The sequence below is a fragment of the Pongo abelii genome, chromosome 1 (genome assembly GCF_028885655.2).
Source record: "Pongo abelii isolate AG06213 chromosome 1, NHGRI_mPonAbe1-v2.0_pri, whole genome shotgun sequence".
Lineage (NCBI taxonomy): Eukaryota > Metazoa > Chordata > Mammalia > Primates > Hominidae > Pongo > Pongo abelii.
This window is the reverse complement of record NC_071985.2, coordinates 85,495,425-85,519,676: the sequence shown is the minus strand read 5'-3', so window position 1 is coordinate 85,519,676 and position 24,252 is coordinate 85,495,425. Positions and strand designations below refer to the sequence as shown.

Genomic DNA, 24,252 nt, shown 5'->3' with positions numbered 1-24,252 from the left:
CACTGTAACACAGCAGATTTAAACTACAAGCAACAGCAGAGCAGAGCAGAGCAGAGCAGAGCTTGGATGTACAAGACGAGCTGTCTCTGAACTGGCCCTGTGGTTCGTGCTCGCCGTTACAGAAGGGAGGAAGTGTGAAGCAGATGGCCTTTGCCTGGTTTTCAGGGTGGCCCGGAGATACACAGGGTGCCTGCTGAGGAATGAGGGAGCTATTACAATTATTATAATACCTGGAAGGGCCGAAGAACAAATCAGGCACTGAAAGCACCAAAAGTTGTTGATCTTGTAAATTTAGGACAGTGTGACTTACGTTCTTGAGAGCAAAGTATGACATTTTTATGGCATGCTTTAGGTAGGGTCCCCACTATTCTATAGGTGTTGATACTACTTCAGTTGCTTCACAGCTCCCCCTTCTTTCCTACCACACCCGACACTCCCCACCATTTTCCATCGGCAGGGGAGCTACCTAGAGCTGCCTTACTTGGCAGAGCAGAGGTAGCACCTGTGTCATTGGCTGTTCTAGTGTACTGTCATCTAGCATATCTGTTATTCCATCTGCAGCCTTCACACACTTTTGCTCTCCAGGTCCAGTGAATTCATACATAGCAAGGGCTTTTCCTGAGTATCATGTAGCCAATGAAGAACAGATCTGACCATAGACTCCTGGAAGGCAATTTGCTGCTCTGAACACCATGACGTCTGCCTTTTCACAACGTGCAGCTAATCATAGGCACCTTATGCCCAAGATTGCCTTTCACAAGAGTTATGAAAGTGTTCTCCCAGTCTGGTTCCTTCTATGGGCCATATTCTGTTTTGATGTTGTCTAAAACTGTCCTCTGTATCTTCTGTACCTCCTAACCCAGGTCCCACCTCCATGAAACCTTTAGGACTATCTCAGATGTCACAGAACCAGAGAGACTAATGATTCTAAGATTTCTAGCTTTTTTTTTCAACTAACTTCTAGAATGCTTTCTTTTCTTTGCTGAAGTCAGATTTCTGCCCCTGCAGATTATGAAATCACCCAGTGGACAAATTCAGTCCTTATTCTACATTCTTGCTGTATTGGATCCTGACAACCTTTCTATTGTAAAATTCTCATTTCTTCATCTCTGTATTCTCCTGGTTTGCTTCATATCTCTTTGGTTGGGCCTTCTTAGTTAACTTCAATGTTGCCTCCTCCTTAGCCCATCACTAAGTATTCGTATGCCTGCATTTATCAACTAAATACCTATGGCTCACAAATATATCCATCTGTGATCTCACTGAGGACAGAGGACTTATCTTCTTTGTCAACCGCTGCATCCCCATTGAAGAGTACAATGTCTGGACTAAAACAAGTATCCAGTAAGTATTTATTGAACAAATGGTAAAGTAAAACCTGTGTTTAGCCCAGATTGCTTTTGTGAGTTTCAGATCTACACATATAACTGCCCGGCAAGCATCTCTATATCCATGTTCAGCAGATTCATAAATCCAGAGCAGACCTCATCAGTCCCCATCCACAATAACTCTTCCTCCTGTATTCCGTCTTATATCTGCCCAATCTAGAAACCTGGTATTTGTATCAGACTTTAACCTTTTTCTGTGTCACCTCCCACTACCTTCATCTAATCATTAGCCAATTTGTGTTGATACTACCAGCAAGCATTTAATGAATACTTTATGCCAAGCCTTACAAAACTAAACACATTCTAACTATTTCTCATTTCTCCTTCTTCCCATCTGCTGTCATCCTAAGTCAGGCACTCACTATCTTTCACCCATTCAGCAGTATTGACCTCTTGACTGGTGTCTCTGCCTGTAATATCCTCAAGCAGTCGATCGCATCTGAGGCCTGCCAGGAGACTCTTAACATGCTAACCTGCTTGCTATACCCTTATTCAAAATTCTTTGATGGAAGTCCCATTGTCAAAAGCTGCAGTCCTGAATCTCAAAACTGTTGTGCCATGATCAGTTGTGAAGTATGTCACAAGTAATTTTGATATTAATAATGGTTCAAGACCTAAGGTTTGCAAATTATTTAAAATTTTAAGCTAAGTCAAATTATCACCATATAAATGTCACTTAAGCTCACTTGAATTCCCCATGCTTTCTTTAGTGGAAGAGAGAGAGTGGCATTACAGTCTGCTGAGAATTATTCATTTTGGGGTGTAGGATGAAATCTAAACTCCTTTGCATAACCTATATGAACCTTGTGATCTAGTCCTTGCCTACTTCACCAGGCCTATTTCTCACCATTTTTCTCTATCTCATCATATGCTACAAATATACTGAGTTACCTGTAATACCTAAAACCTGCCACTTCTTTCTTATACCTTTGAAGATTGTCTCCTACTAGCGATTTCTTGTACCTATTATCCCCTAAAACACTCTTACTGATCATTCAGATCCTGGCTGAGGCCTTGCCTGAGTATCCTGACCCAGTTCTAGATAATCCTCTTCCTTTGTATCCACTTTGCCTTGTATATTCCTTCATTGTAGCTTATAATAATTACATGGTGTTTTCGGCATGTTTATTTCCCCATTGGACTGTAAGTTAATGCCTTTTCATGTTCTTCTCCCAATTTTTAGTACATGGCTGAACATATGGTAGGTGCTCTGTAATCTTATCCACTGGTCCCAATGTTCTTCAGAATCAGGCAACTTTAGTACCACATCATAACTTAATAGATAAAAGCGAGAGAGCCCTGGACAAGGAGTTTGAGCAGCTAGTCCTAGCTCATCTATAATGGTTCTGTGGCCTTTGACATGTTACACAAAACTTATACCTATCTCAGTTTCTATGTGCATGGTCTGTTTGTAGGACTTCCCTATGAAATGGTGGTTTAGACTAAGTTGGAAGGTGTACATTGATTGGAAAATACAGGAAGTAGGATAGAGTAGGCAAAGTGAGGCCCATGTGCTTGCCATTGATAGTCTGTCATTGAGTGTCTAGCTGGGAGTAATAAATGGAGACCCAGTCGTTATTTGAGCATAGATGACATGTTCTGAAATTAGATTGAAGGACTTCTCATCTGGTAAAAATGTGCTGGATGTACTAGAGTGTAGAGAGAGTAAAGAAACAGATTTCAGCAAGGAGACAAAAGGATCTGGGATCTGGTATCTTGGAAATGAAAAAGATCACACTTCTTTCAAAAAGTTTTTGAAAAAAGAATGACAGAGCCTGGTAACCATCTAGATACGGAAGTTGAATGAAAGGTATGAATTGAAGATGACGGAATCATTTAATTCATTTATTAATTTGGATTCCACAGAAAGTTTGAGGTGGGATATGACTCAGTACAATGAAAACTGTTAGGCATATGGCTGGAGGGTGTGGTCACAGATGCTGGCTTTGTCATGTAACTCAGAAATAAGGCTTTGCCAGGATTGTCGTAGAGTTTGCTGCATCGTATGCAAGTTTGGACTAGACTCTAAGATATCTCCCATGTCTGTCTATGTGTTTATCTTTGTAAGTTCTCTGATTTGTTACCTGAGAGAATGTGTTTGGCATTAATAGGAATAAGGAAATCAGGGAAGGGAGGTGATTTGGATGCCAGGTAGAGTTTTCTTCATTTCAGGTTGTGGTAGATCTTTGAGTTTCGCTGAATGTTGTGATAACTTCTGCGTAATTGTTGACTTTCCTTTTGGCTTTGTCTCTGACTTTCATAGGATAGCGCTTTATCTGCTAGAATCATACTCTGTTTTCAGGCAGTCCCTAGGCTGAGCTCACTAGTTCCAGTGACCTCTTTCTGTTAGGAGGTCATAGGAGGTGAGAGTTTATTGAGTGACAGTGGACCAGAATAAAATTATAGTGGAAAAGAATTTGGGTTTTGGAGTCAGACTGACCCAAATTTGTGTTCTATATCCTTTGTCTATTTTGTGACATTAGCAAGTTACCTAATTTTCATATGTCCATCTTCTCAATACTGCAAGTGGGGATAATATCACCTACTTCATGGGGTTTGGTGAAAGATTAAAATAATAATAGCTAATATTAATTTAGGGATTAGTTACTAAGCACTGCTATGTTACATTCGTTATCTCATTTAATCCTCCCTGCAAAATCTATAAAGTATGTATTTTCATTGTCCCTGTTACACTGACCAGTAGAGAGATTAAATAATTTGCCCTGTTACCTGACTAGGAATTGGCAGAGCAGGGATTAGAACCTAGGTTGAATGACTGCAGAATCTGAGCCTTTAATAACTGAAAGCACGGCAGCTTCCCAAATGTCACCCTTTCTATGAAAATGTGAAATCTCTAGCAAGACCCTCTTTCAGATTAATCACCTCTTCTACCATGTTCCTGTAACAAAATTCCTGAAACTTTAATTAGCCCTTTTCTATCCTATGTCAACTCTTTATTCAACCCTTAATTTTAATAATTTTTTATACGTCCCCTTCTCTTCACTAAATTATAAACTTTAAAAAACAAAAACTGTGTTTACCTATGTATTTTTGCATCCAATGCCTTTATACACAGGAATTCTCAATGTTAATTTGTTGCAAAGAAATTATTTGAAAGGCTCATGCCTTCCCTAGGGGGACATCTTTAGCCACTTGGTGCCTTGAGGTCACCTTTGCTTTTCCATCATCAAAATAGAAAAATTAAAGTGTCACAGAGTACTACGAGTAGCAGTAATGAAATATGATCATTTAAAATAAGGATATAATATCACTTAGCCTGATTGTGTTCTTCACGTCACCTCCCCCGACCAAAGAAAAGTCATAAAAGCAGAAATGATCTTTGCCTCAGTGGGTTAGATTGTTTGTGGTATTTGGAATTGAACTAGACAAGAAGAGACGTATCAGGAACCAGTTCCTCCTTACCTCCAGGTATCAGACATGCTAGATCCCAGTTGGTCTTAACTTTTTCTCTCACTTACCCCTTTGGTTGGAATGCAGGCATTATTCTGAAGCTTTGTGGTAAGCGACTTGGATTTTCTCATGTCGGGCTCTTCTCTTTTTTAAGAAGGGAGAAACGGGTCTGGGAAATTAAAGTGCCTGTATCTCCCAGGGCACCACTTGTTAAGAGGATTGGGACCTCAGTATGTTTTTTTTTCCCATTCTGACACACCTGAGATAGAAAAAAGAAATACCACGGTCCCTCAGGTAGCAGTAGAGGGTGAGAGCAAGACTCCTACCTCTGAATGCCTTTAGATTTAGAAGTTCATTTTGACTGCTTTACGATACAAAGTTGAGTAATAATAATGGTCTTACTGGTATAAATAATGAGCACAGAATGTTTCATACATATCAAAGCAATTTCATACATTGTAGTTCTCATTCTTATTCTTTGAGAAACAGTCTTGTGGGGTTGAATAGAAGGAATTACAGAATTGTGTTTGACGGTGTTGAGTGAGAAATTTTTAGCTGTTTTTCTTGTTTTGTTCCCTGTTCCATCATTTTTTTCTTATCCTGAGTTAGTCTCTTGATTTACATCTCGGCATTCAGGACTCAGTGTTGCCAGCCTCCCCCATCTGAAGCAGCTGAGAGCCAGGATGCTAGCAGAGGATATCTGTGTAGCCAAACTAAGGGCCCGTGTACTTAAGTTTGTGCAGTTGACTCATCAGAATGCCCAGAAGCCACCACTGAAGACCTCTGATTGCAAATATGATTCTAATTGTATGTTTATCTGGCTTCCTAGCCTGTGCCAGACTATACACATGATAATCTCTAACATTTACTAAGTACTTACTAACTGAGACACTCTCCTAAATACTCCCAAGCACTCACTCAGGTAATCCTCACAACCACCATAGAACACGAGGTACCACAACTGCCTCCATTTTACAGGTGAGGACACAGCACAGGGGGGTTTTGAAACAAGGTCCCAAGCCACTAGTCAGGTCTGGCTTCCATGATCTGGAACCACAGCCCATGCTATCAGCTATGGCACTGCAACCTCAGAAGAGGGGGCAACTTGAAGAAGCAGTAAAATCATAAAAAGGAGCCTCAAGAATTTAAAAGGCCCAGCAGACTGAGTCTGTACAGAATAGGCATGCGTGCTCTCACATAGCAGCGGGCCTGGGTGATCATCGGCATTCCTAATGATAAATGACGTGGGTCACGAAGAGGAGGCCAAATAATGTCCAAGATCCCTATCTATCTATCTACCTAGATATTTTTTAAAAGAAGCTAGATGGAAATATAACATGTTTTAGAAGATTACTATCGAAAAATGATGAAAATACAAATAGTTTTGGTAAAGCTCCAGTAACAGGGAGCCAAGCTTTCAAAAGTGATTTATTTTTCAGTAGTTAACGTTTTTGTGCCTTTCTACCTGCTCGTGGGTTCCAGAGTCTCTGTTGCCTGGTGTCTCCCCGAGAACAAAGATTGTGAATCCCCAAAATACCTCCACGTCCTCACTGGACTCCTGCTCCAGAAAAGATGACCATAATCTAATAATCACCCTACCGCATGAACAGGGTGTCACACATGTGCTTGACTATGCCTCTACAGTGGCAGGTAGAGCGAGTGCAGTGCAGGAAATATCAGCCCTTTTCTAAAGCACTATGAAGATGAAAGGGGGAGGTAGTCAGGGGATGGAGAGGACAGAGGGGAAATCACTTCTTTGTCCAAAAGGGAAATGCCAGGACTGTCCCTTCAGGTCTGTTAAGTGTCTATAGGATGAGGAGGCAAATTCTTCTTCTCATTGCTCCCACCTCTCCCCATCCCCTTTATTCTTTCTCACTTTGTAGAATAATATAAAAAAGCCCAGCAGAAAGGGAGCTGTGATGCTGTCGTCCCTGGCGTTGATGTTATTTATTTTCCTCAGTTGCTGCTCTGGAAGCCCGGAGTTGACAGAGCAGTTTTGTAGAATAGAAACATTATAGACTGTTACTGTCAGAGTGTTAAATGTGATGGATAGAGAAATAGAGGCGAAGGAGGGGACTTAATACTGAGAGCCAGGGTGCTCATGGGAAAATAAACCATCCGCATATAAGAAATGAATGAGGTAATGTGGCGGGAGGTAATGGGCTTTCGCAACATGCCGGAACAGAGATGCTTATTACAGGGTGTGCTTAACCCTTGGCATGCTGATTTCCCTTTGTGGGTTCCAGGGCTTTTCGCTGGGTCCCTCTGTGGGAGCATGTGTGTGGCTTTTCTTCAGGCAGGGAAGCCAGCGTGTGTAGAGCAGTGGAGACAAACGCATTCTTAATAACGCTGTATTAGCAGCCTGTACATCAGAGAGCTTGGCAGCTCCTGAGGGACACGGGACTCCCGTGGCTGTGTGAGACAGAATGTGCCAGGATTGCTGGGTTATGGAGAAGCCAAGGAAGGCACATCAAGGGAGCGTGAGGTTCTGTTATTTCTCCACTGGAGACTTAAGAGAAGTGCTTTGGTTACGTAGGGGAGGAGATTCATGTTACTTGATTCTCTTAGTGGCACCTGAAGGTTTCCTGCTACTCTTCATAGCAAATGCTAGCTATTTACCACTGACCAGAATGTGGTGGCTTTGCTCTAGGCTGGGAGACATGGGAGCAGACAGTGATCATCTTTATTACCTCATGGTCTAGTACAGTGCATGGTACAGAGGTAATAATAAAGGTGATTTTGTCAGGTGGACACCCTGCAGCAGATAGGATGATGGAAGGGGACCCAGCTCTCCTGGATGAGGTAGGTGAAGTAAACTGAAGGTTTGCCAGTTTCAGTGAACAAGGTGCTTTTCCCTTGTATTGGGTTTCTCTGACTTTTTTCACCCATCTTTTGTGTTTTGGTGGTGGCCAGCCGTGTATATTGCCACTTAGTTGATATGGATTCCCATCTGCCTCTGACAGTTGCCTGCTGTGTGGCCTTGAGCATGTCATTGAACCTCTCTGGGTGTTAGTTTCTTCATCTGTAACATGAGAATAATAACACTTCATAAATTCATTAGCAAGACTAAACATAATCATGCCTATGAAAGTGTGGTAGCCTCTAAAATGTTATGCAAATAGCCAAGTATTATCATTATTTCTGTTAGTAATGAAACAATATACGCGTGTCAGGTAATAAGGTAAAGCTCCAACTCCTGATCTTTTCAGGAGACTCTTTGCCTTTTTGCATTTTTTTCCCCCCACTAGGATACGTAGAGTGGTAAGACATGTAGAAAGCAGAGTTAGGGGAAAGTCAGAATGAGGCAAAGCTTCCAGGACAATACTTTCTTGTTGATCTGTTATTTTTCTAAACCTTTTTTTTTCTATGTTGAAACACAATGCCATTTTTTGAACTTCACCAGTTGCTATCTCAGATATGGATATGCCTGAGGCCTGGGCAAGTCAGGGCAGTGCCACTCCAGTTTCAGAAAAGGAAGTGTGATGGGGTTCAGCAGGGGAATTGCTGTTATACTTCGTTAGCCAAGCTCAGTAATTCCAAGAATACCCCTGCAGGTGTGGGTGTTTTTGAAATGCAGATTCACAGGCCTTGCCCTAGTAAATTTGATAGGGGTCTAGGAATCTGTATTTCACAAACACTGTCAGTGAATCCCATGCCTGTGGTACATACCTCACTTATTACAAACTACCTCTTCCTTCACACTCTCTCCCGTTCCCCTGTGGTGATGGTCTAGTTACTGGTCTTAAAGGTGATAACTCACTACTATTCAAGAGTAATTAAAATGCCACCAGTGCCTTCACTTCATCAGCACATGGGTCCTGCACAAGACTGATGTGCACATTTTTAAAGCATTTTGTATTTTTTGACCGAGCTCTGTACTTATGATTTGTGTCATTTTCTATCTCTGTATTATGTGTTCAGAAAGTTTTTTATAATAGCACCGATATTGCTTTTATTAGTGGTACTGTGACATATGACTGAAACCCACAACCTTTTGGTCTATATTAAAAACCTATTGAAAAGTAAATAATTTGTAAACTTTAACCACATAGACAAAGTGCATAAAGAGGACATGGAGAGAATAAAAATCTCTTATGGACATATGGTTTTCCAGTGGGCAGCTGCTATTCAAGAACTTTTAAGGTGCACATGAGTACACCTTTGTTAAAAGGTATAGCTTGTGTAGTAATTCCGTCCTGGGGGTTGCAGAGAAGAGCAGGAGGGAGCACAGTGTGCCTTGCCCTGGCTGGCAGTATGAGACAATTACAACGATGAGATTTTTTTTTAATGTTCTCCATGTGTAGATTAAAATGTTTGTTGCCTGAACTGGGCACGGAGAAGGCATCATAATGTGCACCTGAACATTCATGTAGGGTTTAGTGAGGAGAAAATAAGAGGATACCCTGAGCTCACATTCATGGGCATGGGCTCAAGCCTTTTCCAAAGTCACTGAGATGTCATTGTATTGACTCAGCCTTATTTGCATTACCTCATTCTGGTAGAACTGCTATGTTTATAGACATCATTTGGCATTTACCCTTCCACATCAGAGCTTTCATATTGGAGCTGACTCTTCATTTTGAGTTGACTAAGGTGGGCTTGAGTGTGAGTGAATGTGTGCACTTGTACAGATACACCATAATCTAAGAATCACCCTACCCCCATGAACAGGGTGTCACACATATGCTTGACCGTGCTTCTACAGTGGCAGGTAGAGTGAGTGCAGTGCAGGAAATATCAGCCCTTTTCTAAAGCACTATGAAGATGAAAGGGGGAGGTGGTCAGGGGATAGAGAGGACAGAGGGGAAATCACTTCTTTGTCTAAAAGGGAAATGCCAGGACTGTCCCTTCAGGTCTGTTAAGTATCTATAGGATGAGGAGGCAAATTCTTCTCGTTGACATTGTGTATGTCTATGTGTATCTGCATATGCCTATATTCATATGACTCATCATCTTGCTCTCATGGTCTTTTGGAGAGACTTTGTCTATTCTGGAGTGCAGAAGTAATTAACTTATGGTGCCAATTCCACTGATATCCAACCATATATATCTTTGGATTTTTAAAAACCTGACGTTTGCAAATGTCTATTATTAAAAAAAAGAGAGAGACAAGGTCTCACTATGTTGTCAGGCAAGAGTGCTGTAGCTATTCACAGGCTCGATCCCACCATTGGTCAACACAGAACTGCTCTGTGTCTGACCTGGGCTGGTTCACCCCTCCTTAGGCAACCTAGTGGTTCCCTGCTCCCAAGAGGTGACCATAATGACGTCAAACTGAGTGTGGACACCCAATTGGCATAGCGCACTACAGCCCAGAATTCCTGGGCTGGAGTGATCCTGCTGCCTCAGCATCCCAAGTAGATGGGACTATAGGTGTATACCTCCATGCTGGGCTACAAAAATCTATTCTTATCTTCTGTGACTTTTTCTTGTTATTCTAAAAGGTGGAAAGCCGAGCAACTTCAGGATGGTGTTGTAGCATTGTGAGTGAGAGGAGAATGTATTTAGTTCATATGGGTGCCTTATGTGTAATGGATTACTGGGTATAGGTCCATGTATTGTTGGTCTGTGGCATGACAGGCCTGGCAGAGGGACACAAGCACATATGTACAAAATGGCTCCCTGCTCATTACCATGAGCCTAAACTCATTTCAGCTGAGATGACCAGTTAGCCAACAGCCCAGGCGTACATGTGACAGCTTGGGTGTCTGCCCCTGCTGCTCATAGCTACTGCTTCCCTCACTGGCTGTTAATCAGAATATGGGAAACTCTGGCCACTTCTACTGGCTGGACTCAGTGTGCTGCCTGAATCCAGGTGCATGCAGAGATGTTCTCAGATCTAAGAGAGGTCAGGAAGGGAAAGGGATGATTCCTCCTCCTACCTTTTCCTAAGTCCCTTCTCCACACATCCAATTGCACCCATGAGAACCGAACCACCATGTTGAATGGGCTCTGGCATTCAGAGCAACTTTCCTACAAATCTCTTTTTATTGGCATTTCCTCCAATTTAACCAGCCCTGAATTGCATTTGAATCAGATGAGAGAAAGAGAGGGAAGGAGAAGGGAGGAGGTCCCCCCCTCTCTTGGAAAAGCAGCTCACAACCAGCTTTATTTGGTAAAATGCTGCAATAGATGCTTGTCAGAAATAATTTATTCCTGTTAGCTGTAATCTGAAGGAAAACAGATACAAGTCCTATGGTTAAAAAAAAAAGTAAAGTAGTCTTGCTTTCGCTGACAGTACAAAGGTGTCATATACAAGAAGGATTGACACAGACCAAGGGGTCTTGTGGGAAATATGATAATAACTATAAAGAAGACAGATTATTCCCCAGTTGCCAACATTCAAACCTTTTTACAGTCAGTTCAAACATATAAAACTTTATTGCTCTAGCAGAAAGGGGAACAATTTCTGGTTGCACAGCTTTCCCAGGGCTGGGTTTATACTGTCTGTGTTATTGCTCTATAGTGGCATTTTAAAGTTTATTGAACAAGACTTTTACAATTGAAGGAAGTATATAAAACTGTAAATTTATTAGATTTTTCAGGATAAGTGCCCTTTCTAGTTGTGCTCAAGAATTCGGAGCTATGAGAAACTGCTAGTTACAAAACTTATTAATATTAAAGACTGAGAGTACGCACATTTTATACCTTAACTGATCTCAAAAATAATATTATTATATTACTGAATGTCAGAGCTCTGATACTATAGAATTGGATGGATACACATATATAGAACTCTATGTACCAGATGTGTTTATTTTTCACTGGCTAAAAAGTTAGCTTTCGTTATATCTTACTTTATTTGCTTTTAACATAGTTGGTCAGCGTATTCCTCTGTTCATTGAAGGATGTCTCAGGATAGATGTTTTTTCCTAAAATCCTTGCTGATTTTCCAGCATTTCTCGGTGTGTGGGTGTAATGCAAGTACAAATGTTAGGTTTTAAGAGCATATTTTATGGTGAAGTAATATATTGTTGCATTCACAAAAGCAACTATAACTTTGATAATCAAAATACTACCAAAAGGAGTTCTTGTTTTCCCCAACTTCTCATTTTTCATTTCTTAAAGGTTTTGAGGGAAATCATTTGAGAAATTTTGTAACGTTTGTGATAATCTATAAAAGGGTTTCTCAACTTCAGCACTATTGACTTTTTGAGGCCAGATGATCCTTCATTATGGGGGCTGCCCTGTGTACTGTAAGCTGTTTAGCTGCATTCCTGGCTTCCACCCATAGATGCCAGCAGCATCCCCACTCCCCCATTGTGAGAACCAAAAATGTCTCCAGACATTGCCAGATGTCTCCTGGGAGGCAAAATTATACCCAGTTGAGAACCATTCATCTATACAGTATTATAATATGTCTGGGGAAAATACATTTTACTGTAAATAAATAATATAGGTTGTGTTTGGTAATTAAAAAATGTATTGTTACTAAACAAGATGAATTACAGGATTATTTACTTACAGAAATATCTAACTGTTGACTGCTTTTAAATAAGGTGTTTCCCCCAAAGAATGTAACATAGCTCAATCTTCAAAATTTTTCATATAAATTTTGGGGATCATATCACTATGTAGAAGGAGATGCCTTGTTTGCTTACTTAAGCCTCAGGACGTGTGTTTATGGACATAATCACTTATGAAACCAGACCTCATATTCTTTTTATATTATGTTATGATTAGCCGCTGATCTGTGTTTGCCTTTTTGATTTTTCACATGCATATGCAGAAACATGTATATGTATATATTATGTGACTAACAGTGAAGGATATGAAAAGTATGAAGACAATTTTGATTATAATTTTCTCATTTGACAAGTTCAATTTTGAGGTACCATCAACTTGCCTTTAATTTTCAATTTGTATTCTAGAATTCCTTAACTTCTTCAGAAGGTTTTCATGGTGGATACATTTAAAACATTCAAAGAAGTTGTTTATAGCACCTGTTCACCTTCATGCTACCTGATGTTATTCAAGTACCTATGTGTGAATGGCACTTTGATCTGGAATTCTGTGTTAATTTGTCTAGTGGCCATAGCATTTACAGAAATAAGCTAAAATGTTTTCAAAAGGACTTAAATTGTAATTGGCCTTTTGGTTTTTGATTGCTGAGTTTTGGAATTCTATGGTTGATTTAAAAAAAATTCTAGACACTTGTAACTTACTAAGGAGTATCTTGAAAATGTCTCAATTCTGTTATTCAGAGGAACTACCATTCTCTTTTGCCCCTATGACCTCTGATGGCTGTGCGGTGTTAGCCACATACTATGTGTCTTTTCACCTCTTCTTGCCATCTCTATGGGTCACTGGGCTCCTCTGGAAACTTCTGTAGGCATAGCAGAAGTTTCCTTTTGTGTTTCCTTTTAGACCATGCCTTAAGAAGTATGGTATGACTTCCTTTATTCACTAAATGTCTTTCTGATAAGCTGTGCATAAATTATATGATTGGAAAGCAAATCATATTAGAATCCACTAGCGGAGTCTGGCTAGGATATCCATTGTAATCCTCCTATTAAGTCATAAGATCTATTCACAATCACCCCTTTAGTTATGCACGGTTTCCTTAAATCATAATGTATCTTGTTAGAGTTTTTAAACTACTAATGTCCATTCTAGTACGGTGATATGTATGATAGCTGTGTCCTGCCTGGATTCGTGCAGTCACCTACATATGATATACCTTTTTTTGAATATAAGACAATATGCATAGCCCCTATTTGGTGAACTGTCTTCTCTACAAATTATAGCCTTGATGCTTTACAAGGTTAAATAACACAGTCTCTAATTTAAGTAACAGTGAGAACCAGGAAGATTCAAACACTCTGAGTCAGGCACACATAACCCTGCCCTCAAAAGCACTCATAGCTAAGTGGGGGAATCTTGCTGAAGTCTTGTTAACTTCCTGGGTTTCAAAGTCCCACTTCCAAGTACCATGGAGGAGGCAGCAGGCATGCAATTACAGAAAAATAAACCTTTAGTCAAACAAAAGAAGCCACTGAAAGAACTGAAAACCCTTCCCTAGTCCCAGCTAAATTCCCAGGGAAGATTTAGGACCTGTGTTTGTCCTGAGTTAGTGGATGGTCTTGGCCAGTTTGCCATCTGCAGTGGTGAGTTGAAAGGGACTGTGGACTCTGGAGGCTGAAAGAGAGTGAGCAGGAACAACATGAAACAGCAAATGTCAGGGAAGTCAGTAAGCCCTGAATCTTTTATGAGACCTTGGATATTCTGATCACAGCTCCGCTGGCATCGAGATTGGCATACAGATTATGGGAGGGAGCATCTGTGACATGAAGCCCTGGCTTAAATCTTCCCATGGTTTTAACGTGCCTTACCATATGAATATTTTGTTATTTTATTTGGCAGTATTTCCACAGGAGGCCAGGAAGGAGAGCATTGAGTAAGCCAGGGGTAGGGCAAATCTAGAGATGGGAGAGATTAGAACAGTATTGTGGCTAATGAAACTAACACAACTGTGGTGTGTGTGTGTGTGTGAGTGAGAGAGAGAGAGAGAGAGAGAGAGAGAGAGAAAGCGCTGAATCCCCTGTAATCCTGTCTCATATAAGGCCCTGGTGCTAAAACCACTATAACTGTTTATGAATTCACTCCAGCTACATTGTGAGAGGAAGGAAAGAGAATAAGAAGAACCCAATGCTGGAATGAATTTATGCTTAAGAGCTTGTCTCGGGAATGCAGCTGGGTTTAAGAGTCGCCAAGCCAAGATACCCTTTTTGGGAAAAGGGAAAAGAAAAGGAAAGGAAGATAAAAACCCAGGAGACTGGAGGGACAGTGGGAGGAAGAGGAAAGAAAACATGCTGCTCCCAGATGGGGAAGCCTCGTCCGAGTGAAATGGCATTATAGGTTGTCTGGGTGTTAGCCCCTTAAAGTGGTTTAATTTCCCACTAAATAGAGATCACTGTGAGGACCAAGAACCAAGCAAATGCTTTCGATTGTGCTATCTTGATTAGAAGCCCTGCATTAAGGCAAGAGCATTGGCAGAGCCCGAGAGAGCTGAGGCACCCCGAGGCATGCAGCAAGGTCCATGGCAGGCTAGACTTCAAGTGGCTTTGCTGGAGCATGACTTACAGCAGATTTGACAGCCTGGATTTTGCTTTTCCACACCTGTCCCCATCTGGTAGGCCATGCTGTCTCGTAGCCAACCTGCAAGTCAGTTAGGTGAGGCCGAGTGACCTCAGCTTGAAGCAGGCCACAGAAGCAGAGCGAGGCAGAGTGACTAAGTGACTGCTGGAATCCTAGTAAAGCAGGGATAGGAACCAGAGTTCCTGGACTGCACGCAGCTTTTTCTTTGGTAAGAGAGGTTGACTACTGTAGTAGCTGTGAAGGGGCAGATAGAGATGAGTGAGGGATGGTCATTCCTAAGTAAGAAATATTTATCAGATGACTGTTATGTGTCAGGAGCTGGGCTAAGTGCTTTACACATATATAGTCTTTTTTTAAAAAAATATTTTCTTTTCTTTTAATTTAGTTTCAGAGGGGTACATATGCAGGTTTGTTAACATAGGTATATTATATAATGCTGGGGTTTGGGCTTCTATTGAATCCCTCACCCAAATAATGAACACAGCACTCAAGAGAGTGTTTTTCAGCCGTTGCCCTTTCCCTCCCTCCTCCTTTTTGGAAACCCCAGTATCTATTGTTGCCATCTTTACGTTCATGTGTACCCATTGTTTAGCTCCCATTTGTAAGTGTGAATGTGCAGTATTTGATTTTTTGTTTCTGCGTTAAATCACTTAGGATAATGGCCTCCAGCTGCATCCATCAACATATACAATCTTTACAACAAATATATGGCACAAGTACTGTGATTATATTATACCCATTTTAGGGATAAGGAAATTGAGGCTAAAGAAGTAACCAAGACAAAGTTAGAAAATGCCAAATTTGAATCTAGGCTATCTCCAAAATACTTGGCCTTGAACACCCATTTGAGCAGGTTTGCACTGAATCTGTTTCTTCATTTTAACCACTACTTATTGAGTGCTGACTGTATGCCAGGTACTATGGTAGGTGCTGGGGATACTGACTAGAGGAAGACAGTGTCCTAGTCCTTGAGGTGTACACACAGCTACGGAGACACCCCAGCAAATCAGCGATGGCAGTGGTGCCATAGATACTCTGAGAAGTAGTCATGGTACTCATGGGGCCTGCTACTTCATAATGTCAGTGACATGGCAGACACAGGAAGGCTGCAGCACACCTAACTTTGTTGGTCACTTTTGTCTATCTGCTACTCTCAAGGCTGCATTTGTCTCTGTTGTGTAACTCTGAGCAAGCTAGTCTTCTTTCTAAGAAGGTGGAAGCTGATCAGCAGAAGGTGGCCAAGGACAAAATGGGAAGCAGGACACCTGGAGAAATAGGCCCAGTTGCTTATTTCAGGAAATCCTCTAGTCTTGTTCACTCGAAATTGTGCAAGGACAAAGCTGGGTCCATTGAAACAGAAAGCATAAGAAAACAAAAATAGAAAAAGGGGGAAAAATACTTTAAGTTGAATAAACAACTGCTGAGCCAACTCATGAGTTCAGCGGGGGATTCTCATGTTTCCAGGATATTTTCAGATTCTGATGGCAACTTGGGAAAGACCACTGTAACCTTGAACTTTGTCAGAGGACTGAGTTCAAGACCACCAAGACATTGCACACAGACCACCCACTGCAATTTCTTGCACAGGTCTGCTGGCCAGTCTCTTATTAATACTGCAAGGCAACCTAAGCCATATTTTGTTGGGAGAGTGGAAGAGTGAAGGCAGGTGTTGAAAAGCCATGAAAAAAAGAATTAAAACAAAAATGTGCCTCAGGCTCCTTTCAGCTGGCAGCAGAATTTCCGTCGTCTTTCCCTTTTGAATTTGATATTATTGCAGGAACATTACCACGGACTCAATTTTCACTTGACAGTGAAATACCGGAAGTCGTCTCGGGTCCAGAGTGCTGTCTGCATCCAGTCCCTGTAAATCTGCAGAAGGAAAGCATGGAGATGGAATGGGTGGCCAAGCTGACACAGGCCTCTTCAGGCTGCTGGGAAAGGGTGCTCCCTAGGTGTGAGGCCCAGGAGTCCCTAGAATTACATAGATGCAGCAGCGAGCAGCCCACCTGGGTGTGAATCATAGAATTGTTTTGAGAATTAAATGAGCAAATTTATGTAGAATGCTTAGGTCAGTGTCTGACACATACACCAGTGTTCAGTGAGTATTACCTATTGTGACTATTTCTTCGTGGGCAAAGCAACATCAACCTTTCTCTGCAGAATTTGAAACTGATGTCAAAAAAAGAGGGAGGCAGCAGCATCACACATTAGAGGGAATTTCTTTTAGATTCATATACCTTTTTTGCATTTTCTCTTTTCAGTTTTTTCTTCCTTATAAGAAAGACTCCAGAGGTTGAATTTAAATTGGGGGATGTCTTCAATGCCATTGAATATATTGAGTGTGTAGGCAGGCAGTGGAAGGTGCTGACTTTCTTTATTTCTTTTCCTTTTTGTGTTTTGAGATGGAGTTTTGCTCTTGTTGCCCAGGCTGGAGTGCAATGGCATGATCTCGGCTCACCGCAACCTCTACCTCCCAGGTTCAAGCGATTCTCGTGCCTCAGCCTCCCAGGTAGCTGGGATTACAGGCATGCGCCACCACACTTGGCTAATTTTGTATTTTTAGTAGAGACGGGGTTTCTCCATGTTGGTCAGGCTGGTCTCAAACTCCCGAACTCAGGTGATCTGCCCGCCTTGGCCCCCCAATGTGCTGGGATTATAGGTGTGAACCACCATGCCCAGCGGTGCTGGCTTTCTTTGGTAAAATGGAGAAGAGCCTTGAGGGTTTAAGGAGGAGAGAGGGGAGTAAAATAGAGAAGAGGATCAGGAAAAGAAGAACAAGTTGAGGATATTTAATTATTTGAAATATTGTAAAACATGAATATTGATGAGAAGAATGAACAGGGATGACTAAGTGCAAGGCAGAGCATGATGGCTTACCTTCCTCCAAGTCCCACCTGCTGTTGTTGACCCCATCTGGCCAGCCAGGCGTGAACCTTAGTCTAGCAACAATAGTGGTAACACAGAGTGCATCCGCTGCTCAATGCAGGGAGAGATGCACTCTTCATCTTGTACCTTCTTGCTGTCAACCCTTTCTCTTTTTTATTCTGCTCCTTTCTTACCACTCTGTTTATGGTAAGACTTGAGGGGGGAAAATGCATCACCCTATGAAAGAACAGGGTGGCTGCTGACTTTGTACCAACAGCAGTGAACCAGGGCCTAGTTGTCAGCAACCAAGACCTCTGCTGACCCAGAAGCAGACAGGTGACCCTTTCACCAAAACTTTAATCATCAGTCTTCTCTTTTTTTGAGACGGAGTCTCGCTCTGTCGCCCAGGCTGGAGGGCAGTGGCGCGATCTCAGCTCACTGCAAGCTCTGCCTTCCAGGTTCACGCCATTCTCCTGCCTCAGCCTCCTGAGTAGCTGGGACTACAGGCACCCGCCACCATGCCTAGCTAATTTTTTGTATTTTTCATAGAGACTGGGTTTCACCGTGTTAGCCAGGATGGTCTCGATCTCCTGACCTTGTGATCCACCTGCCTCGGCCTCCCAAAGTGCTGGGATTACAGGCATGAGCCACTGCGCCCGGCCAGTTTTCTCTTTTTGTCATGTCTGCCTTCCTACTTGCCTCACACCAGTCAGTTGACTTTCTGTGTCAAGCCTGAGGAACGAATCTCATGAACGAGCATTGGGAGAGCGGAGATTTTGGAAATTGCTTTCAGAACACAAAATCTCACATGCGTGGGCTTGTTCCCTGCAAGCTTAATCTTGCCTGATGTATATGTGTACATGTGGAAGGCTGAAGGAAGTGCTATAAATGCCCCATTCGTAAGTATTCAGCCGTCGTGTGCTGAAAGCCTGCCGTCTGCCGGACACTGAAATGTGGCATTCACAAGCCGAGGGTCTTGAAGAAGCATGGCTGTGGGGGCTGAGAGCAGGGTGGGGTGACGGGACAGGTTACTGAGACTGAATTTTGTCTGACGAGCAGGGAGAGCTGTACTGGTTCCCCTTTGCTGGTTGTTGGTTTTTGTCTGCCTGCCCCCCCCACCCCAAACCTCCCCACCATAAGAGAATCAGAAGGGTCCCATCTGCCTTGCAGGGAAGGGTCATGGTTGGTGACTGGTAACATCTGGGGGAGGGGCCACTTCATTATGCCACCCAGAATATCAAAGCAGCTTAGGCGTTGGAAACCAGGGAAGGAAGAAGGGATTTAAAAAAAAAAAAAAGCCCCACTGCCAGTCGGGCAGCTCTCTGTCTGCTGTCTGCAGGCTGCTGCTACCCACTCGTTACAATTAAAATGAAGTGTCCGTCAGCGGCTATCTTCTCTGTGTGGCCCATATGTTTCTGAGCTGATACTGTCCGGATTATTCTGTTCGGGAAAACGATAACGGCTGTTTATAACCTTGGCAAAGACTGAGGCCTAATCAGGCTGGAGCACATTTTCACCGACTGGCTGATAACAGGCTGTTAGCAGCCTTATCGCTGGGGAGAGATAGGCCAAAATAAGCAGATCTGTGAGCACAGGAGCCCAATCGAGTGGTACACACTCTGGCCCTGGCTTTATTTTTAGATTTTCCTTTCCCGGTTGATATCGGAAGGCACAGAGGCAGGAGGTGGGGTGGATAGTAATGTGTGCCCCCTTGGGGGTCAGAGTGAGACGGAGGGGGATGTTAATCACCACGAGAGGCAGAGGGTCAGCCCAGCTTCCAGTGCTCTGGGCTCCCTTCAAATGAGGGAAAACACGTGCAGGTCTTAGGAGACAAAGGAAGGGAAGTGACTGTTTCCTGGACTGGTGTGTGGGCCCGTTGCCTGTTCGGTTTAGCGTCTCCGTGCAGTTGGACTCTCCACCTAGGCAGGCAGGCATAGGTGTGGGCTTCTGAAAGACTGGTCTCTTTCCACATTCTCTCCTGCTCTAGGGACTGACTTTTGCTTTCTGTCTAAATCCATTTTGCCTGGACGACTTCATGGCATCCCTCCAGAATGACTTGCCCTGCCCAACTCATCATCCTTACACATGCCTAGAGACCAGATGATGGGTTAGGCTATGAGGAAAGGAGCACAGGCAAGTCTTGAGTGTGGAGATCCTTACAGTCCCCTTACATTGATTGAGGCTCAGGGAGGATGTCAGCAGAGGTCCCACTAAGTCATTCATTAATGACTGACACTAAACTCCTAGGGAGGAGTTGTAAGTTTTCAGAGAAGTTTCTGCCTCTTGGTAAAACCTTCAAGGAAAGGCCCTTTGAACTTGCCTCTATGTAGTGATAGAGAAAAGCCAAACCTGTAACTAGCCTTTGCTTCTAGATGTAATTCTCTAAAACCTTGACCTCCAACATGGCTTTCCAGCAGCTATGATAAAAGGTATGTGTAGGAGGTCAGGAACATGTGATTAAAATAAAAACAGGTAAGTTTCCAATGGTGATAGACAGACAGCAAGTATCATAAAAAAAAGGGGAAGATTGAAGATATTGTTTGCATTAAAAAGTGGAGTCTTGTATTTTTTCCACATTCTGCATAAACCTTCCTATCTTAAAGTATGTTAGGGTTTTTACTCTCTATTCTGTCTCTCTCCACCCCTCTTCTCCCCCTTCCTTCCATCCTCTCCTTGCTTTCTGTACAGCTGCCTGATTCGTGAGTCACTTTGTCTTCCTAAAACTGAAAGAATCAGGTGGTGGGAAAGAGGGGAAAGGAACCCGTGCGTGGGGGAGGGGAGGCATTTTCAGGGGCACACAGATTGAAGTAGGCACAGAAGGCAGCAGAAAGCAGCAGAAAGCATTATTACCATTATCATGCTAATCTATTTACAAGGCCCTTTTATTCATTAATCTTTGAATAGCAGAACTGTTCATACAGCCTGAAATAAGAACCACCTGTGCCTCTAGGACCAAAAAATAAAAGTGTTAAGGACAAACGATATGTCGAAGCAGGAAGGGAAAAATTAAATATAAACAAAAGGATTCAAAGCCATTTCTTCTATCATTTAGATCTTCACATATATGATTTCACAGCTCACGTGTTGCAAAATGGCCAGCTGACTGGCAATTTAGGAGACATCATCCAAGTTCAGAGAACAGCTCTGGGGAGGGTTCCAAATGCGAAATTATTAAACAGTTTGTTTTTAAAGATCCAAACTAAGGTTTTTCTATACTAATTCCTATTATTCTTTTTTTGGAAGTAAGCACTGATAAGCCAAATATAGATGATTTTGGTTAATGCTCTAGATTCACTGATTAACTTAATAAAGAAATCTTTTACATTGTCTTCACAAAATTCATAGTAATATAGAAAGCCAAAGCCGGAAGGGATCTTACATATATGATCTAGTTCAAGCCTCTCATTGTCTATTAAACTTTTAATTAAGAGTTCTTTACATGTAGGCTAAGCCCCCATTTGTCACATCACACGTAGATGGGTTACATTATCGTTGGAACAGTTATTCTTACAGGGAGCAACGTAGTTCTTGCAAACACTTATTACCCTGTGTTATAGATACTTAGCAGGGGCTGAAGGGAGATGTAGGGAAAGGCTGCAGTCTTCCTTATCATTATTTTAAGATAGGAGAGATACCAATTAGAAAGTCCACCGAAGAGGATATTTAGGCCTGAGCATCTTCTAAGAACAAATACAATAATGGCCAATGGAATGGAATAGCTTCCATATTCCTTTAGGTGGGACTTTAAATTCTCTCAATAACAATTCATATTAAACATGATTCCCTTTGTCAAGAGACTGAGTTTTTTAGTTCTGACCACCAAACCTTATTGTTCACAAGTGTTAGAATTATGTCATCCTAGAGCTGGAAGAACCCAGTCTGAAGACTACCCCCTCATTTTGTAAAGGGTATTAGAACCCAAGAAAGGGGATGGACTTGACCAGTGAGTCTGAACCAGGACTGGACCTAGGATATTCTACTTTCTAGCTCAGTGCTTTTGCATCTTTTTGATGACTATATTGTGATTTAGTTCTATGATGAAGCATTCAAAATAAATCCCTTAACTGTCCATGCCACTGTTTATTCATCTGTAAAATGAAGATTGTAATTTCCCCATTGATTTTTTTTTTTTAAGTTCCTCAAGAGCTGGGACTGTGCCATCCATCTCAGTATTTCCCAAGGCACCTAACTCATAAAGTGCTCTACACACAGAGCTGCTCAATAAATGTTCACTATTGAATAGTTGAATGAATGAATGAATATGACTTTTAATTGGGCTTTGCAAGTGATGACTCTTTCATTAAATGATTTTTCTTCTAAGTTGTGTGCACATTCTCAGCCATTCATTTCTTAAATATCTTTTAGGAGAAACAGTGAAAAATGATGATGATGTCCTTGGTAGTATATGGAAGGCCTTTCAGTACTGCAGAGGTCTGATTATAATCATGGAGTTTTGTTATTGTCATTTGTTTTCTTTGTAGTTGGTTGTTCATGAAGACCTGGGAAGGCCTAGTGATCTTGAGGGTCAGTTGATTTTGAGGTTCTCAGTAGCAGGAGTTGGTGTATTCTTAGCTGCCCAAGAACCCTCCCCGGCATATTGCTATGGCATTCTTGTCGTTTGTCCTGAAGAAAGGAAGAGACAGGACCATGCTGGGAGACCTTATCTATCTAACTCCTGTTGTAGTCTAGTGCTTAGAGTAATACCTGGATCATAATAGGTACTTGATAAATAGTTGTTAAATGGATAAGTAATTGCTGAAGGTCTACTTTTGCTTGACTAGCTCATGCCTTCAAAGTCTATAACTGGACTGGATGACTGTTCTCTTCTAAAATATATGTTTTTGTGAATTATTTGAGTCTATTTCTCTGACTCAGAAATCTAAGCCGGGATAAACTCTTCCTCTCATAGCATAAATTCTACCAGTTCCTTAAAAATCTGTATCTTTGGGTCTATAACTCGCACTGCCAGGACCACTTGTATTACACGCCTCCTCTCATGCCTACACTATGAGATGATGGCTTACAAAGGCCTATTGCCCACTTATACTTCTCAAAGCAGCCATTCAGAGAGGTCAGAATTTAAAGCAGAGATTATTTTAGTGGGGAGGTGGTGAGGAGGGTTAACAAAATTGCTGTTTTATTGGATCTAACTTGCTTTTCAGAAGCACGTGACTGGCATATTTGGGTCATTAAATATAAAGACATTCTGCTTATGAATTATGCCAGCAAGATGTTTTCAGATCATACAAAAACAATGTGTGTGGTGACTGCCAAGTAGTGTTTTTATGTGTATGTCTGTACACACCACCCACTGATCTATGCAAGGCAGTGGTGCTTTGCACTAAATGCTGCATCGTTCCTTCTGGGATCTCAGAACCTTTCATAAACAGTCACTTAAGACTCTAGTGAGTTAAATAAATAATAAGATCCTTACCCCCTTGAAAAGAATATGTAGCCCACATATTGAAAAATTAGGCAATTTAGCCCAAGGCAGAATGAGCAGAGAAAGCATGACCTGGTGAGCCAGACCTAAGTGCCAGCAGCAAGAATTTTGATCTGTAAACATTCTAATGATGGCAGATGGCAGTGCGGCCTTGAGAGGGGCTTTCAGTCAATCTGCAAGCTTTCATTCTGTACCTGATAGGTCTGTGGTACTGAGTTAGAAGCTGCGAAAGGCCAAGTGTGGTGGCTCACGCCTGTAATGCCAACACTTTGGGAGGCCGAGGCAGGTGGATCGCTTGAGCCTAGTTTGAGACCAGCCTGGGCAACATGGGAAATGTCATCTACACACACACACACACACACACACACACACACACACACACACACACACACACACACACACACACACACACACACACACACACACACACACACACACACACACACACACACACACACACACACAAATACACGAAGAGAAGAAAAAAAAAAGAATCTATTAAAGAAAAAAAAAAGCCAAAACATGCATAGTATCTTTCTTACAAGACCTAAAAAGCATTCTTTCAATTTGTTGAGCACATCCTAGGTGCCAGACAGTTCAACATGGAACATAATTAAAACATTAAATACTGGAATACAGACAATATGCAGTTTTGGAGACAGAGAGCAGTTAAGTTTCAGGGTGGTTGTGGTGGGGAGTTGATAGTTAAGAGAAAGGAGTTGAGGCTATGAACTGAAAAATGGGTATGGTTGAAGTCAGCAGCAGGACATTATATTTGAGAAAAACCAAATACACGAACGCAGAATGGTCAGAAAGAGGACAGCGTTTTTGTAGCCGTTTTCTCTGCATCTCAGTTTTTGTACGGGTAAAATAAAGGAAGCGATATTGGTTAGTAGTGTGTTGCCACCGGAGGGATAGCTGAGGGTGACTAATATGTTCATAGCTGCCAGGATGAGAGGCTCTGTGTTTCACATGGCATTGGCAGTAAGGTTCTTGGGTTTTACGAGGTCCTGTTTAAGAATATGACATTGGAGGTATTTCTTTGGA

General features: G+C 42.0%; 1 protein-coding gene and 1 long non-coding RNA gene across 6 annotated transcripts in view; both read left to right on the top strand.

The window, feature by feature from the left end:
- LOC129049009 (uncharacterized) overlaps positions 1-23,726 on the top strand; it is a 49,175-nt gene extending 25,449 nt beyond the window's left edge. The window contains exon 2 of the long non-coding RNA XR_008511716.2: positions 1,185-23,726. This is a non-coding gene — a long non-coding RNA (uncharacterized LOC129049009). The remainder of the gene's footprint in view (positions 1-1,184) is intronic.
- Positions 1-24,252, top strand: part of PBX1 (PBX homeobox 1) — a 292,065-nt gene that overhangs the window by 133,887 nt on the left and 133,926 nt on the right. The gene's annotated exons all lie outside the window — the stretch shown is intronic.